The 19,310-nt window shown below is 35.5% G+C and overlaps 2 long non-coding RNA genes across 2 annotated transcripts in view; one reads left to right on the top strand and one right to left on the bottom strand.

Annotated features, from left to right (window-relative positions):
* LOC105475439 (uncharacterized) overlaps positions 1 to 19,310 on the top strand; it is a 102,932-nt gene that overhangs the window by 14,297 nt on the left and 69,325 nt on the right. The gene's annotated exons all lie outside the window — the stretch shown is intronic.
* LOC105475435 (uncharacterized) overlaps positions 3,633 to 19,310 on the bottom strand; it is a 248,925-nt gene continuing 233,247 nt past the window's right edge. The window contains exons 4-5 of the long non-coding RNA XR_011622018.1: positions 7,192 to 12,198; positions 3,633 to 6,149 (exon numbers count right to left, since the gene is read on the bottom strand). This is a non-coding gene — a long non-coding RNA (uncharacterized lncRNA). The remainder of the gene's footprint in view (positions 6,150 to 7,191; positions 12,199 to 19,310) is intronic.

Consider the following 19,310-nt stretch of genomic DNA (forward strand, 5'->3'; position numbering starts at 1 on the left):
GACATCTGTCCAATAGTATATCCAGCAGTTGCTCAGTCAACCAGGGAACCCATTAGTGATGTTTTACAATTAATATATTCTGAAAAGCTAAGGCTAGAGTCTGACCTTTTGAAAAATGTTCTTGACATGTTTCTGTTCTTAATATATTTGAAAAATAATAATCTCGGATTGTCAAAATCTGGGAATTTTAGTATTTTTGCCCCAAACTCTAATATTCCTTCACCTATCACACAAATAATTGAAATTTAGCAGATACTTAACACAGAAGACAACATTAATGAACATTTCCAATTTATCATTGTGACCAAACAGCGTGGTTTGTTAGTAATAGTTTTTTTCTATGCTTCCTATATTTATACTTGTATATAATTGTATTGAAATATGATTTATTAGACAATTGCCTTATTATTTTACCTATGATTTATTTTCTACAACAACCTGGTTGTTGGTATGTATTAATGTGTAGGATATCTATTATACCCTCTAAACTTTATTTTATAAAAATGGTCTGAGTGCAGTGGTTCACACCTGTAATCTCAACAGTCTGGGAGGCCATGGTAGGAGGGTCACTGGAGCCGAGTTAGAGGCCAGCCTGAGCAATACAGCAGCACCTCATCTTTACCAAAACAAACCATCTAAAAATTAAGAATATTAGCTGGGCATGATGGTGAGCACCTGTAACCCTAGTTACTTGGGAGGCGAGGTGGAAGAATCCATTGAACCCAGGAACTCCGGGATGCAGTGAACTATGACCACACCACTGTACTCTAGCCAGAGTAACAGAGTGAGACCTTGTTTCTAAACCAAAACAGACAAACAAAAACTTTAGTCCATAACCAGCGTTAATTAATTAGAGTTGCCTATGTTATGTATTGTATGCTGGCAGCAGAAAGTTTAGTCAAAATATCATATCACTTCTATGGGTTAAGAGCCACCTATGTGATTAACTGAATACAGTAACAGGTTATGAGTTATCTGTATGGAAATATGTTGTAGTATATGCTATGTGTATGCATATGTACACACACATATCACAAGTGTGATTTATACCTGTGTATATGCAGGTGTCTATCTGTTCTATTTTTTGCTCTTGTCCTTTCACTCTCAAAGTTCTCCTGATATTTTATTATGTACTCATGTCTGTCAAATCATTTCTGCCTGCTTGTTGCTAATTTGGATCAGAGTACTTATTTCTTCATTTGGGGTTCTCTCAATACCTATTTGCAATGGTTAAAACTTTGCTTTGAAGTAACAAGCTTTTACCAACAGTATTCCTGAAGATATGTAGGCCAATATGTTCTACAAATGCCACATGCCCATCTATCACCCTTGGCACAGCCATTTTTTATGGTTTCTTTAATTTAAGCTCTACATCCCTAGAACTTTGTGTGTGTAGACTTTGCACTCACTAACACCCCTACTACTCCCCATGATTTCTCTGCTTGGCAGCAGATTAGTCAAGAAAGCAATGTGCTTTGGATTGAAAAGTTAAGGTTTGAGGAGAGTTTTCAATCTGCCACGTACTGTTCTAAGTATTTAATAGTGTTAGCTTAGTTAATCCTCAAAGAACCCAATGATCAATTAACATTGTTATTTCCATTTTACTAACTGGGGCATAGAGTGATGTATCCCGGGCAGACCCTGCCTGTGCAAGCAGCAGCTTTCCTTTGGAGCATATGCTCTGAGTCTGAATGTGCTATGCAGCTTCAAGTAACTTCCTGATTTCGTTTCCTAGCCGCTAACCCAATTGAATGCATTATTAGATACCTTTGGTTTTATTCTCTCTTGGGATTTTTACATGAAAACAAAAATTCCTTCTGAATTTTTTCCTTGGCACAAAATCAAAGAAAACCAAAAACTTCCCTTTCTACCTCACATTCCATCAGCCCCTAAGACTTCTATCAACTTAGTCTATTGTTTTGTAATTGTGATTCGTGCTTCCCATTTCTTACCTAGCCTACACACTTTGTTATGCTTTTGAAAATTCAGTCTATGCTTCCCTACAATGTTTTTAATGGTATGTCTTCAGATTGTTCTCAAAATAAACCCAAACTTTCCAGAAGTAATAATTTCTATGTGCCCTTAGAAATCACAACAGCAGTAAACTATTTTTAAGTAAATTACTTCTGTAGAACACCACTTAATTGAAGATGATTTAAGTAAATATCATATTTGTCTAGAATATTCATTATTTTCTTATAAAACAAAATAATATACATAGATGAGTTTTGTAAATATTTAATTAAATTCCATGCTGATTCAGTTTTATTTTTCATCTTAGTAAAAAATTGGACTATTGATTTTAAAACATCGAAGAAGAAGTAGACATAAAATAGTAATAGTTTATTCACGCACATGTCTTCATGTTTGTTAGGGGAAAAACAATCTGAATATTTCTTTGTTAATAGAACCTAAGTGTCTTTGGTTGAAATGTTTATAAAATGTTAAAAAAAATTCTAAAATATGTATTGCTTGATAAAAAATGTATTCCCAAAACAACGGCATTTAGCTGCTCTGTGTTAAAAATCAATAATCTAAGAAATCTTATTAATATTATTGTTCCCTAACTTTTGTTTTTTTATTTTTACTACATGGAATAACGTGTATTCCTGATTCACATAGTGTTTATGCTGCCCTGAAGTTTACTCTCCATTTGAAATATTCTGGGATAAACCTATAAAAATAAATCTATTTGGCTCATGTTGTGTTATGGAGGCTATATATAGTGTGTATTTTTAGGGAGGAACTATTTAGGTTATTTTGCCCATAAATAAGTTTAGATTTCAATTGAAACAAACTATTATTCAGTTGAGTCCCACCAACTCCCTTTGTATTTTTATAAAGTGAAAATGATTAAATTATAACAAAAGTATTTTAGTAACTGGCTACAAAGTTTCATGAAATTGACTATGTACTAGACTCTCAAAGATAGTGCTTCATGAGTTTCCCTTTGAGAGTCTAATGTGCAGCCCATTTCATAAATGTTTATAGCCATGAATCTTTTTTATTCTAAAGATGCTATTCTTTACTTATCCATATGTATATATGGTTTCAATATATACATATATATGTACAGATATACACAGAAATTTACTTCCTTTCATGTACTTCTACCAAGCATAATTTAGATTTCTTTATATGTTATTCATAAGGAAGAAGGGAGAAGTCATGTGGTTTATCATAATTTATTACTACCATCACAACTGGTAATATTCTGCTGCTATTTTTACACTTATTGTAAAGAAATACTTTATATTGATTAGATATATTTGTATATTATATATTTTATCATACAAATAATTATACAATTATCTCAATGATACCAGTTATTTTCTTTTATTTACACAAAAAGAGATTTTTAAATTTTAATTTGATTTTTTAAATACGTGTATTAATTACATTAATTAGTGATTTGAAGTTGGGCTGAAAAATAAAAGCAAAACTACTATCATAGCTGGGGTTAATCAGATGATTAGATCATCAGTAAAGGTTTTAAGATGTCCAAAACAACTTTCCAAGTTATGTGGGCAAAATATTTCAAAATCAAATTTGATCGAAGATCTGCATGAAGTTATATAACTGCAATCCTTAGTCTAGGAAACAGAACACGCCTGTGTGTGTGTGTGTGTGTGTGTGTGTGTGTGTGTGTGTGCGCGTGCATGTACACGTGCATATTTGTATATTATATATAAATTTATATAATCTCTATATAGCTGTATATATATTTGATCTCAAAATATATATGAAATTAGTGCAGGATGTATTCCCAACCTATTATTTTCCACCACCAGAGGAGTAACAACAAAATAAACTTATTTACAACAATAGTAACAAGGACCAGATATTAAATGAGTTTGGTTTTAATTGTATTTATTTTTGTGCATGGTTGTTGATATGGTTTGGCTGTATCCCCACCCAAATCTGATCTTGAATTGCAGTTCCCACAATTCCCAGCTATTGTGAAAGGGACCAGGTGGGAGGTAACTGAATCATGGGGGCAGGTCTTTCTTGTGTTGTTCTTGTGATAATGAACATCTTATGACATCTGATGGTTTTATAAGAGGGAGTTTCCCTGCACAAATTATCTCCTGCCCGCCACCATGTAAGAGTGCCTTTTGCCTTCTGCCATGACTGTGAGGCCTCCTCAGCCACATGGAACAGTGAGTCCATTAAACCTCTTTTTCTTTATAAATTACCCAGTATCAGGTATGTCTTTATCAGCAGCGTGAAAATGGAATGGTACAGTTGTGTAATAGTCCTGTTAGCAGATTATCACAATAAACTCTCACGGAAATTCAGTGTGTTAGATATTATTCTTATTTTTAAAATGACAAAATAGATGCTTTGTTATAGTAGATGACTTTCCAAAGACAGAAACAACAAGAATCCACATTACTTCAACTATGCCATGATGCTTTTGCTTCTACCATTTTAACTCCATTACTTCATACATTTCTCTTATAACTTTCGCATTAGAAATACAGACCCAGCCGGGCGCAGTGGCTCAAGCCTGTAATCCCAGCACTTTGGGAGGCCGAGACGGGCGGATCACGAGGTCAGGAGATCGAGACCATCCTGGCTAACACGGTGAAACCCCGTCTCTACTAAAAAATACAAAACAACTAGCCGGGCGAGGTGGCGGGAGCCTGTAGTCCCAGCTACTCGGGAGGCTGAGGCGGGAGAATGGCGTAAACCTGGGAGGCGGAGCTTGCAGTGAGCTGAGATCCGGCCACTGCACCACTCCAGCCTGGGCGACAGAGCAAGACTCCGTCTCAAAAAAAAAAAAAAAAAAAAAGAAAGAAATACAGACCCAAAACATAAGATACTAGATTCCCAGATCATTTAATATAGTAGCATTAATTAGTACATCCCACCATAAGTGATAAAGGGAGTATGCACACATGAGTAATGTACATCCTCTTCAGAAGTCAAAATTGCACCAACAGATTTCACATTACTATCTGAACTCCGCCTCCTGTCAGTTCAGCAAGGACATTAGATTCTCATGGGAGCACAAATCCTATTAGGAGCTGCATACAGGAGGGATCTAGGTTGCACAGCTCCTTATGAGAATCTAATGCTTGATGATCTGAGTTGAAACAGTTTCATCCCCAACCCATCCCCCCGACCCTTTCAATGGAAAAATTGTCTGCCACGAAATCAGTTCCTGGTGCTGAAAAGTTTGGGAACTGTTTTAAACATTTTACATGCCACTATAATAATTCAACAACACTCAGGTCCTACTTCACTGATGGAACTGGGCAAAGGCTTTTTTCAACTGTCAACCTCATATCTATCCATGTGCTGTCGTCTGTCTCTTACATTCTACTTTCCTGTTTCCGTAAATATACTTTTCATGTTCTTATTCATGCTTTAATCCTCATTTGCTCAATCAAGGAAATCTTCCCAGAAACTATTTTCTTTTACTTTTACATCAGTGTTTTTGCTATTATCCTATAGCCATCAACAAAATATGTTATTTTTCACATTTTAAATTAAAAGAGGAAAACAAGTTATTAATGGCACTTCTGCCAATGAGTACTCAATTATTCCTTCCGTGGTTTTCATCAAATGTCCTGAACAGTATTTTCTATATCCAATGGCTACAATTCTCTCCTTCCTTAATCTGCCTTCAGACTGGACACTTTGTCTCATCAAGTCCCATCCTAGTTTTTTTCTAGATCACCAATAATCTTCACATTATGTGACCTGTGGTAGGCTTAATAATGGCACCCCAAAATATCCATACTCCGATCCCTGGAAGCTGTAAATATTTTACCTTACATTTTTTTTTTAAAAAAAGGTCTTTGCAGGTGTGATTATGGTAAGGGTCTTGAGATGGGAAGATTATCCAGGATTATATTTTGGGGTTAAATATAATCACAAGGGCCTTTATAAGAGAAATATTAAAGTCAGAAAGAGAGAATTTAAGGTGGGAAGAAGGGACCAAACACAAGAGAAGACAGAAGACGTTTCACTGCTTGTTTTAAAGATGGAGGAAGGAGCAATGAGCTAAGGAATGCTCCTGTTCTCTAGAGGCTGAAAAACTCAAGGATGTAGATTCCTTGCTTTAGACTCCAGAAACTTCAGCTTGTGGAAAACTTGATTTTAGTCCAGCAAAACTGATTTCAAACTTCTGACGTTCAGAACTGTAAGAAAATAAATTTGTGTTGTTTTATGCCTGTAAATTGGTAGTAATGTTTTACAGCAGCAATAGAACATTAATATGTAACTAAACGAGCAGTCCTCACCTATCAAGTGAATTATGGGATAGATGACGATGATGATGAGAAAGAGAGAGAGAATGAATCAGCAAAACTTACTTGAAAAGGCTTTACATCTTTCATATAATTTCACCTCCTGCTTTCTTAGATACCACAGTCCTTACCTTTGTAATTAATGCACTCCATTTTTATTGTTTATTATTCTACATTTCTCTATTTCAATTAGCAGAAACTTAAAAAAAATAAAAATCTGAGAAAAAAAGTATATGTAAAATTATCCAAGAGAATTTAATCACTTAGAAGACCAATATATCCTGTCTATATTCTAAGATAATATTACACAAACAGTAACTTTTTAAATAATACAATTTAAAATTAAATTTAAACTTATTGTATCATAGCCAGTCATTGAATAATTCTATTATTCAATTAAAATTAATACATAATATTTGAGAAAAAAATATTACTTTAGTTCCAAGATTTAGTTTGTTGTTTTTATACTGAATCTAGTTTATACCTTGAAAACTAAAATTTATATTCATTTAAATAATTTCTATATTTTTTCTTCCTTTTACTTAGCTTTTACTTTATTATTTTATTATTTCTATATATTTTTTCCATTTACTTAATTAGCTTTTATTTTCTAGTTTTTAGGGTAGAAATGCCAATTATTAATTTTAAATATCTTTTTTTTCTAACAGCATTTAAATGTACTATAAATTATGACACTAAGCATGGTTTTGCCTGTATCACATACATTTTGACATGTTACATATTATCATTAAGTCCAAAATATATCCACTTTTTAAATATCTAATAACCACTTCTTTTATCCCAAAATTATTTAGAAATGTGCTATTTAAGTTCCAAATGTATTCATTAGCTATTTTTCCTGATCTGCTCCCTCCTCTCAGCTTCCACTCTCTGATAGGTTTCAGTGTGTGTTGTTCCCATCATGTGTTCTCACCATTTAGCTTCCACTTATAAGTCAGAATATGTGAAATTTGGTTTTCTGTTCCTGAATTAGTTTGCTAAGGATAATGGCCTCCATCTCCATCCAGGTCCCTGCAAAGGACATTATCTCATCCTTTTTATGACTGCATAGCATTCCATGGTGTATAATTGGTTGATGAAGTAATCCGTTCAACAAACCCCCAGACACATCTTTACCTATGTAACAAAGCTGCACATATACACCTCAACCTAAAAGTTAAAACAAAAATAATACATTCCAAATGTTTAGTGAGATCATTGATATTTATTTACCAATAATTTCCATCTTATTTAACAATGATTTCAAATTCAATTCCACTGTGGTCAGAGAATATTTTCTGAAATTTTTGTATGTCCTTAGAATTTCAGATCTTATAATTTTCAGTCAAAAAGTCCTATTTTATTTTTATGTGTCCTTTTCCTTTTGTTTTTATATATCTTTATTGATGATATGCATCCTTTGCTTTAAATTGTCAGATACATATTTATTTGTCAGTTTTAAGTTATTTTTAAAATATAGCATCTGAGTCACCACAGGCCTATTTGTATGGTTTTTTTTTTTAATTATGAGTTATATTTTCTGATTCATTGCATGTATAATGTTTCTGGTTAATTTTATGCCAATCATTGTGGACTATACATTGTAGGGAACTGGTGTTACATTACTGTCCTTTAAAAAGCATTGCATTTTGTTTTGAGATACAGTTAAAATAGTGGAGGCCTCTATTAGTAATGTCATACTTGATTTTGTGTTTTGCTAGGGCAACTCTATTTTAATTTTGTCCTCACTCCTAGAATTTGGCAAATACTCTAGAACAAAAGTAGGCAAACTAAAGTTCACAGGCCAAATAATCTGGTTTTTATATGTTTAGTTTTGTTTTAAAATATATTTTTTCATCATACCAATGCCTATTTGCTTATGAATTATCAGTAGCATCTTTGCCACTAAAATTTCAAAGCTGAGTAGTTGATATGGAGATCATATGGCCATGAAAACCTAAAATAATCGCTAGCTGGCCTTTTATGTAAAAGCTCTGTGAATCTATACTTCTAAACCATAGACTTGCTTTCTCAATAGAATATAGGGTATCTCAAAGGGAATATCTCTACTCCATATGGGTTGGAAGTCTAGAATTTCCAACACCATGAAATCTCTAGTATATTTATTTAGCAGTTGGTATTGCAGTAATTCTTTTTCTTTTTCTTTCAGCCTCATAACACATAGCCAAGCTTTCAATGAGGTCTCTAGAAGAAACAACAGACATTCTGGAGATTTATCTGGGTGTAGCTCTCTCCTTTGTGGTATAATGCTTGACAAATTCCAAAATTCACCATCCTCAAACTTCTATTTCTATTTCCTCAGCTTCTCAAGAGAACTGCTTTCCACTTGGCCTTCATACCCTTGTTCTGCAGTCAGAAAATGCTGTAGGATGAAAGCTCAGACATGTACTTCCCTTCTCTCAAAAATCTAAGACCTGTGCTAACTATAGTAGAAAGCCTGAAAAATGTCATCTTTCATATCTGTTCAGTGCTATCATTGTTTACAATAATAAGGTAAACCTAGCACAATTATCCCACTGTGTCTAGAAGTGAAGCTAACAATAATAATTCAATATTGATTTATACAATGAAAATGTGATAAATTTCTCTTTCAGTTAATAGTGAGATTTGGGGTATGTCATAGAAAAATTGTGTGGTTACCTTCCACATTTAAACCTGCTAGACAATCTGCCAGTGAACAGATAATCAAATTTTGAATATAGTCTACAACTCTGTAGGAATTAGAAACAGAAGTTATAGAAGAGATAATGAAAGTATAATTTTTTAATTAACAGAAAAACTTTCTCAGTATTTATTTTAATTTAGATACTGAGTCTCGCTCTGTTGCCCAGGCTGGAGCGCAGTTGCATGATCATGGTTAACAGCAGCCTTGAAATCCTAGTTTCAAGCAATTCTCCCACCTCAGCCTCCTGACTAGCTAGGACTACAGGTGCATGCCACTGCACTCAGTTAGTTTTTTAATTATTTATTGTTGAGACAGGGGGTTGCTATGCTGTCCATGTTGGTCTCAAAGTCCTGAACTCAAGCAATACTCCCACCTCAGCTTATCAATCAATTTGCTGGGATTACAGGCATGAGCCACCATCCCCAGCCTAAGATACTTACTTTAAACTAAATACATACAATAGCATAGTAGCTCAGTCCTGTGTCTCCTAAAAACTATGTCTTAATTATTAAATGAAGAAGTATATATGTATGATTTATAGATTAATTGAAGATATTAAACTTGGCATTTCTAATATGTTTATATTAATAACCAGTTTAAATATAATGAATGCCAACAATACTAATAATAATTACATATAAAAAGATGCATTGTTAATTTGCTAAAAAATTGTTGACATGGAAAATTACAGCTAAAGGAAACAGTTGCAGAATTTAATCCTAGATTAAAATGACAGAATTGTGCTTTATATTAGGAGGGTCACATTTTCAACTGAACAGACGTAATCTTCAATTTGAGATCCCTATATTTAGCCAACTTTTTCCAACACTCATCCATCTCAATTAAGCAAATTATATGTGTAATTATCTTATTGAATTAGCCTTAATCATGTGCATTATAATCTTCAAAATGTCAAAGTACTAAAAATTAATAGTGTCTATATTTTAAGACTCATTAAAGTATTTTAAGCTCCCAGAATTATTAGCTAATAAAAGGTTCCAAGCCATATAAGCACTAATCCAAATGTCTGAAGAATTTGTACCTTTATTTCTGAACAGAAATTGTACCGAATTTATAAAACCAATTGTAGATAATTAGTGAGTATTATTTGAACAGTTCTGGTAAGAGCTGAGAAAAGTATGTATTTATGTATGTATGTATTTTTGACAACATGTTTTTTGGTTTAGAAACAGTCAAATCGGAGCTAAAGACTATTATCCTTAGCAGACTAAGGCAAGAACAGAAAATCAACTACTACATGTTCTCACTAGTAAGTAGGATCTAAATAATAAGAACTTATGATCATGAAGAAGGAAACAGCAGACATTATTAGGGTCTATTGACACGGGAGGGTGGGAGCAGGGAGGGGAGCAGAAAAGATAACTGTTGGTTACTGAGTTTAATACCTAGGTGATGAAATAATATGTACAACAAACCCACTTGACACATGTTTAACTATGTAACAAACCTTCATCTACCCCCAAATCTAAAATAAAAGTTTAACAAATAATTAAGAAGATAAAGAAAGAGAGAAAAAAGAAGCTAATTAGTAATTACATTGTTAAAGAAGCTAATAAGTAGCATACCAACTATTGACTGCTGACCATAATATAGTTTGCATTTTAGTGTCTATATGTTACTGTTTTATATAAATATTTACCTTTTCTTCTTTAATATCTTCCAACATAGAAATAAGTCACACAAATCTTAAATGTATTTTTATAAACACACCAGGCAGGATATTTTGCTTAGCTTTAAGTAATTGGAAGTAATTTGTGGTACTAATTATGGACAAAAATGACAAGGCAGGCCATGTGAGAGATAATGTTTTAAATATATTGGCTTTCTGCAAGAATTATATAGGCAAAATACTTTCATAGCTGTAGATAACACTGGCTTCAAAAGTGTACAGAACAAAAACAAATGAACGAAAATATATATAACCTCAAACAATGGCAGTGTTGGCTTTGGAGTCTCAATCACCGGATGCAAACACTTTCTAACAAAGCCGAATATGTTAAAGTGTATTATGGAAAAAAATTTTAAATACCTCCTCATCCCTCTCATTCAGTGCATAATAACAAAAATGTTTGGTCTGGAGTCGGGTACAGCATGGAACAAAATAACCATTACATTGCATCAAAATATAAAGTTAGTTATACAAGCATTTTTAGCTCTGGGCATTAACAATTACCAAAAATATTTGAATGCAATTTTAGGTGTAAATTATATATTTGGTTATCATATTTAGGACTAATATAAGTAAAATCCATATCTATCTGTATTTCTAAATAGCAAAAATTGGCTATATGTCAATTACTTAATATTTGCTAATTATATTCATGAGCTTATAAAGGGCATTTGGGAGAAAAGAATAAATTAAAATCCAACATAGATTGTTTCTAACTAACATTCTAATTATTTAAAAATCTGGTAGAGGAATACAATATAAAAAATACTTTACTCATACATGATGCTGTTAAAAGAAATAAATATACATTTAGAATGTTGAGGCCGGGCGCCATGGCTCACGCCTGTAATCCCAGCACTTTGGGAGGCTGAGGTGGGCAGATCACGAGGTCAGGAGATGAAGACCATCCTGGCTAACAGGGTGAAACCCCATCTCCACTAAAAAAAAAAAAAAAGCTGGGCGTGGTGGCGGGCTCCTGTAGTTCCAGCTACTTGGGAGGCTGAGGCAGGAGAATGTCATGAACCCGGGAGGCGGAGCTTTCAGTGAGCTGAGATCGCACCACTGCACTCCAGCCTGGACGACAGAGCAAGGCTCTGTCTCAAAACAAAAAAAAAAGAATGCTGAATGTAGGTTCCCAATCTCTTTTGGCTTGTAGGTTTCCTACTAAAAAGTCTGATGTTAGCCTGGTATCAGGGGTTCTCTTTGTAGGTGACTTGCCCCTTCTCTCTAGATGCCTTTAACATTTTTTTCTTTTACTTTGATCTTGGAGAATCCGATGATCACGTGTCTTGGGGATGATCTTCTTATGTAGGATCTTTGAGCTTTCTGCATTTCCTTAGAATGTTGGCCACCTTAATGAGGCTGCAGGAATTTTCATGGACAATATCCTACAACATGTTTTCCAAGTTGCGTGTTTTCTCCACATCTCTTTCAGGGATGCCGATGAGTTGTATTCAGTAGGAGCTGGATATCAGTGACTGAGGAATAGGATTTCCCGGTGTTCTTCTCCTTGCAGTAATATCAAGTTAAAAAAATTATCCATGCACAGAAATACCTTACAGGAGCTAAGGAAACAAAGTGAGAAATTACAGCAACTGACCGTAACACAGAAATAAGAAAAAAAAAAATAAAGGGAGTCAGTAGGATAATTTAACATTTTTGTTACCATTCTCCCAACCCCAGGTGGCAAAGTGTAGAAAGACACACCTTCCATGTGGGAAAGGAGAGGAAAATGAGCACCGACTTTTACCTCAGACACTCACACTAGGTCTGCCTGAGTAAAACTTAGTGTTGGGAAGACCCCCACAGACCCAGAGACTGGCTACAGTCTACAGCTCCAGGCCCACCCAGTGCCAATCAGAATCCCACAGGCCCAGTCTCCCAGTGTGATAGTTAATATTGAGTGTCAACTTGATTGGATTGAAGGATGTAAATGATTATCCCTGGGTGTGACTGTGAGGGTGCTGCCAAAGGAGATTAATATTTGAGTCAGTGGACTAGGAGAGGCAGACCCACACTCAGTTTGGGTGGGCACTATCTAATCAGCTACCAGTATGGCTAGACTAAAGCAGGCAGAAGAATGTGGAAGGAGTAGAGTGGCTGAGTCTCCTGCCCTTCATCTTTCTCCCTTGCTGGATGCTTCCTGCCCTGGAACATCAGACTCCAAGTTCTTCAACTTTTGGACTCTTGAACTTACATCAATGGTTTGCAGGGGCTCTCAGACCTTCAGCCACAGATTGAAGGCTTTATTGTCAGCTTCCCTACTTTTGAGATTTTGAGACTTGGACTGGCTTCCTTGCTCCTCAGCTTGCAGAAGACCTATTGTAGGACTTTACCTTGTGATCCTATGAGTCAATAATCCTTAATAAACTCTTCATATATACATCTATCCTATTAGTTCTGTACCTCTAGATAACCCTGACTAATAGATCAGGTCTGTCAGTCTCTGTCTCTAGGACTGCCCTCAATCAGACCAACCCCAGTGCCTCCGGGCTCCAGGCTGGCCTCAGCTTCAGGTCAGCTCCAGTCCAATGTCACTGAACTTTGGTCCCAACCCAGGACCAGGCCACTCCCAACAGACTCAGGCCCCAGGGGTAGTCCCAGGATTCCAGACTCTAGGTTAGCATACATTGCCCCAGGCTCCAAACTACTCACAGCACAAGGCTGGCTGCATAGCCCTGGCCTAGCACCAGGTTGGCCCCAAATTTCTAGTCATGAGGCCAGCGCTCACAGACCTAATCCCCGGTCAGCCCCTGAGGATGCACACTTCAGGCTTTCCCGGCCACAAGTAATCCCTTAGACTCTAGGCCCACCCCACTGTTATAAGCCAACCCAGAGCCAAGTCTGCTCACCAGGCCAGTTCCATAGATAACAAGTTATAGTCCTGCTACATGGAAGACTGCCCCACCTTCTAGGCCTGGCCCAACTGTTCCATTTCTAGTAGACCCAGATTCAGGCTCACCCCAGTAGTCCCTCGGCACTGAATTGGCCCCTAAAGACATAGGCTGCAGTGCATACAACCCAAGGCCCTAGACCAGGCCACATGACTTCAGGCTCTGGTCCAACACCTGCAATCTCAGTCTCCAAATCTGCTCCCACAAAGTCAGTTTCAATGTCTGCCTAGCACCATCCTGGCCTCACAATTTCAGGCTGGTCCATATGGCCCCTAGTTTAGTGAACCCAGGGTCACAGTCAAGGTCCAGGCCTGCTCTAGCAGAGCCAGCACGTAGACCCACTCCTGTAGCCCATGGTTCCACCAGCCTCCACAGAAAGAGGCTACAAGACCATCCCTGCAAACTCAGGCTTTAGGCCCGTCCCTATGGACTAAGCTCCAGGCCCACCCCAATGTCAGGCCTGCCCTTGGGGATTCATGTTCTAAACCCATCACAGAGGATGTGGGCACCAGGGCTATCCCAGTATCTGGTTAGCATCTGTATATTCATGGTAAAGGCCTACCTCAAAGATAGGTCAGTGTCTGTGAACTCTGGCTATGAATACAAGCTCTATTCCTATCCACACAGACTTACTACACCTACTCAGATTCAACTGGTCCAAAGCAGTCAGCTTATACTCCAGGCCTAACCCCATGAACCTAGATGCCAGGCACATCTACCTGCTTGCCTAGGAACCAGGGAAGACTACCTGGAGACTGTAAACCAAGGCAATATACTGGCCACTCCAGATGACTTTCCCAGAATTTTTGAATGGGTTGACTAGTCAAGAGTTATCTCAGACAAAACCAGTACACAAAGAGTGGAATAAAGTTTCTACTTCTTCGTATCTACAGACATCAATGTAAGACAACAAGAAACATAAAAAAACCAAGGAGATATACTACAATCAGAAGAACACAGTAATATCCCAATAACAGACCTCAAGGAATGAAACTATATAAGTTACCTAACAAAAACTTCAACATAATTGTTCTAAGAAAATTCAACAAAATTTAAACAAATAAAGAAAAACAATTTCATGAAATCAGGAAAACAATAAACAACCAAAACAATAAGTTTAACAGAGATATTGAAGTTTAAAAAAAATCAATCAGAAATTATGGAGTTAACTGCATACATCACTAATCATCAGAGAAATGCAAAATAAAACCACAATGATATACCACCTTATCCCAGCCAGAATAGAAATTATTTAAAAGTCAGAAAACAATAGATGTTGACATGAATGTGGTGAAAAGGAAATGCTTATACATTGCTGGTAGGAGTGTAAATCAGTACAACCTCTATGGAAAACAGCATGAAGATTTATCAAAGAACCAAAGTAGACCTATCATTTGATCCAGTAATCCCACAACTGGCTACCTACCTAAAGTAAAGGAAGTCTCTATATCAAGAAGACACCTGCATGCATATGTTCATCATAACACAATTCACAATTTCAAATCTATGAAATCAACCTAAGTGCCTAGCAAGTGATGAGTAGATAAAGAAAGTGTGATACACATACACACACTCACACATATATATGATATATCACTGTGATTTTAATTTGCATTTCCATGATTAGTGATGTAGTTACCTCCATAATTTCTGTTTGTTTTTTTAAAAATAACTTTAATATTCTCTGTTAAACATATTGTCTTGGTTGTTTATTGTTTTTGATTACACACACACAAATACACACACACACCATGGAATCCTACTCAATCATAAGAAAGAATAAAATAATATATATTGTAGCAACTTTGATGGAACTACAAGCCATTATTCTAAGTGAAGTGCCTTAGAAATTAAAAACCCAACACTACATATTCTCACTTATAAGTGGTATCTAAGTTATGGTTACACAAAGGCATAAAGATTGGTATACTGGACACTGAACAATCAGAAGTGGAAGACTGGAAAGGAGGTGAGAGATTAAAAAAACACTACATATTATGTACATTGTTCACTGAAATCCTAGACTTCACCACTGTATTAGTCAGGGTTCCCTAGAGGGTCAGAACTAATAGGATGGATAGATAGATAGATAGATAGATAGATAGATAGAAATATAGATATATATCCTATATATAATAACCTCACAGATACACTCAGGATTGGTACTTTGCATTCTTCAATCCAATCAAGTTGATACTCAGTATTAACCATCACAACCACTATCAAATTCATCCATGTAACCAAAACCCATTTGTACTCCTAAGGCTATTAAAATAAATAAATAATGCAATTATGGAGCTACATATATCCTATATATCTATATCTATCTATCTATCTATCTATCTATCTATCTATCTATCTATCTATCTGTCTATCTATGGGAAGTTTATTAAGTATTAACTTACATGATCACAAGGTCCCACAATAGGCTGTCTGCAAGTTTGAAGAGCAAGGAGAGCCAGTCTGAGTCTCAAAACCAAAGTACTTAGAGGCTGACGATTGAGGGCAGGAAGCATCCAGCATGGGGGAAAGATGAAGACTGGGAGGCTAGGTCATTCTCACCACTTCACGTTTTTCTGCCTGCTTTGTATTCACTGGCAGCTGATTAGATTGTGCCCACCAGATTAAGTGTGGGTCTGCCTTCCACAACCCAGTGACTCAAATGTTAATCTCCTCTGGCAATAACCTCACAGACACACCCAGGATCAGTACTTTGCATCCTTCAATCCAATCAAGTTGATACTCAGTATTAACCAACACAACCACCATCAAATTCATCCATGTAACAAAAAGCCACTCGTATTCCTAAGGCTATTAAAATAAACAAATAATGGAATTATGGAGCTATAAAATACAATGAATAAAATAAGAGGGCATAAACAATATATTTTTTTACACACACACATAAAGAAATCTGTGAACTCAAAGACAGGTTATTTGATAATACATAGAGGAGGAAAACAATGAAACAGAATGATGAGAGAATAAAGAATGTATGGAACAGCATCAAAAGAGAAAATATTAGAGTTACATAAATTGAAGAAGAGATTATCAAAGTATTAGATTATTTTTAAAAACAATAGCAGAATGCTTTTCAAATACAAGAAAATATAAAAATATCCATCTAGAGGAAAATCCAACATCTCTAATCAGATTAACTCCAAATAAGACTACATCAAGACATATTATAATCAAACCGTCAAAAAGTAAAGATAAAGAGAAGATCCTGAAAGCAGCAAGAGAAAAGAAAAAATAATCAAATGTTAAGAGAGTTCCAAGACGACTGGAAATCAAAGATCTCTAATCAGATTAACTCCAAATAAGACTACACCAAGACATAATATAATCAAGCCATCAAAAATTAAAAATAAAGAGAAGATCCTGAAAGCAGGTAGAGAAAGGAAATAAATCAAATGTAAGGGAATTCCAATAAGGCTACCAGCAGATTTCTCAGTAGAAATACCACATGCCAGGAAATAATGAAATGATGTAGTCCAAGTGCTGAGGGAAAAAGAACTGCAAAGTAAGCATACTGTAAATAAAAATGCTGTTATTTAGAAATGAAAAATAGATAAAGAATTTCTCAGAAAAATAAAAACTGAGGGGGTCCATTACCATCAGACCTTCTTTACGAGAAATACCACGAAGAGTTGTTCAAGGTGAAATAAACAGGACAATAGTAACCCCTTATCAATTACCAATTACCTTGAATGTAAATGAATTATCCAATTAAAAGGTAAGGAATAACTTAATGGATTAAAAAATAATAATGATGCAGCCAAGACCCAACTACATCCCACCTTTAAGGGAAGCACATAGACTGAAAGTGAAGGAATGGAAAAAAAAAATCTGTACAAATGAAAACAAAAAGAGAGCAGGAATAGCTATATTTATATCAGATAAAACAGACTTTAAGAAGTCAGAAACTATAAGAAAGGAGGAGAAGGTCATTATATTATGTTAATGAGGTTAGTTAATCAAGAGACTGTATCATTTATAAATACATATATCATCCAAAATTGGAGCTCCGAAATATATTAAACAAATATTAATAGATAGCTATGAAGGAAGAGGTAGACTGTAATACAACATAATTCAACAGCACAACTACAAATTATTCACCATTTTCAAGTGGGATTTATCCCTGCGATGCAAGGATGCTGCAATATATGCAAGGTAATAAGTGTAATACACCACATGAAGGGAATGATGAAGAACAAAACTATGTGACCATCTAAATAGATACAGAAAAGGCATTTAATAAAATTTATCATATTTTCCTGATAAAAGCCTCAAACAAGTATAAAAAGAAACACCTCAACACAATAAAAGCCATAGATAATAAACCCACAGCTAACATCATCACACTCAATAGGGAAGAGTTGATAACTTTTCATCTAAAATCTGGAACAAGACAAGGTGTACTCCTGCTACTACTAATTAAAAGGATATTGCAAGTCCTACCTAAAACAAACAGGGAAGAACAAAATGAATAAAGGGTATCCAAATTAGGAAATAAATAATATTGTTTGTATTTGCAGATGAGAGAATCCAATATTTACAAAACTCTGAAGACTACACAAAACTGTCTGAACTAGTCAACAAATTTAGTAAAGTTATAAGGTACAAAATAAATACACAAAAATCAGTAGCATTTGTATATGATGACAACAAAGTATCTGAAAAAGAAATTAAAAAAACATTTTTGATGACTACAAACTGTAAAATAAAATACTTCTGACTAAATTTATCCAAGGAGGAGAAAGAACTGTACACCCAAAACTAGAAAACATTAATGAAAGACATTTCCAAATATATAAATAGACGGAAAAAAATTAGTGTTCCAAGATGAGAAGAATTAATATTATTAAAACGTCCATACCAATCAAAGTGATAAACAGGTATAAAGCATTTTCTATGAATATTTCAATAACCTTTTTTTTCACAGAAATAGAAACAAAAATTCTAAAATTGTTGTGAAACAAACAAACAAAAATACAGGATAGACAGAGCAGTCTAGAGTGAAAATGAACAAACCTGGAGGTACCACACTCTCTGATTGTATTAATCTGTTTTCACACTGCTAATAAAGACATACCTGAGACTGGGTGATTTATACAGAAAATAGGTTTAATTGACTCATAATTCACCACGGCTGGGGAGGTCTCAGGAAACTTACAATCATGGTGGAAGGGGATGCAAATATGTTCTTCTTCACACTGCAGTAGCAAGGAGATGTGCCAAGTGAAGTCGGGCACATCTATAAGATGTGCCAAGTGAAGTCGGGCACATCTATAAGAAAAGCCCCTTATGAAACCATCAGGTCTCATGAAAACTCCCTCACTATCATGAGAACAGCATGGAGGTAACCACCCCTCATGATTCAATTACCTCCCACCAGGCCTCTCCCACAATAAGTGGAGAACCACAGTTCAAGATGAGATTTCAGAGGGGACACAGCCAAACCATATCATTCTGCCCTCGGACCCTTTGAAATCTTATGTCCTCACAATTCAAAACACAATCATGCCCTTCCAACAGTCCCCCAAAGTCTTAACTCATTCCAGCATTAACTCAAAAGTCCAAATCCAAAGTCTCATCTGAGAAAGGCAGGTCATTTCTGCCTATGAGCCTGTAAAATCAATAACTACTTTCTAGATACAATGCGAGTACAGGCATTGGGTGAATACACCCATTCCAAACAGGAGAAATCAGCCAGAATAATGGAGCTACAAGCCCCATGCCAGTCCAAAATCCAACAGGGCAGTCATTAAACCTTAAGT

The sequence above is a fragment of the Macaca nemestrina genome, chromosome 4, assembly GCF_043159975.1.
Source record: "Macaca nemestrina isolate mMacNem1 chromosome 4, mMacNem.hap1, whole genome shotgun sequence".
Lineage (NCBI taxonomy): Eukaryota > Metazoa > Chordata > Mammalia > Primates > Cercopithecidae > Macaca > Macaca nemestrina.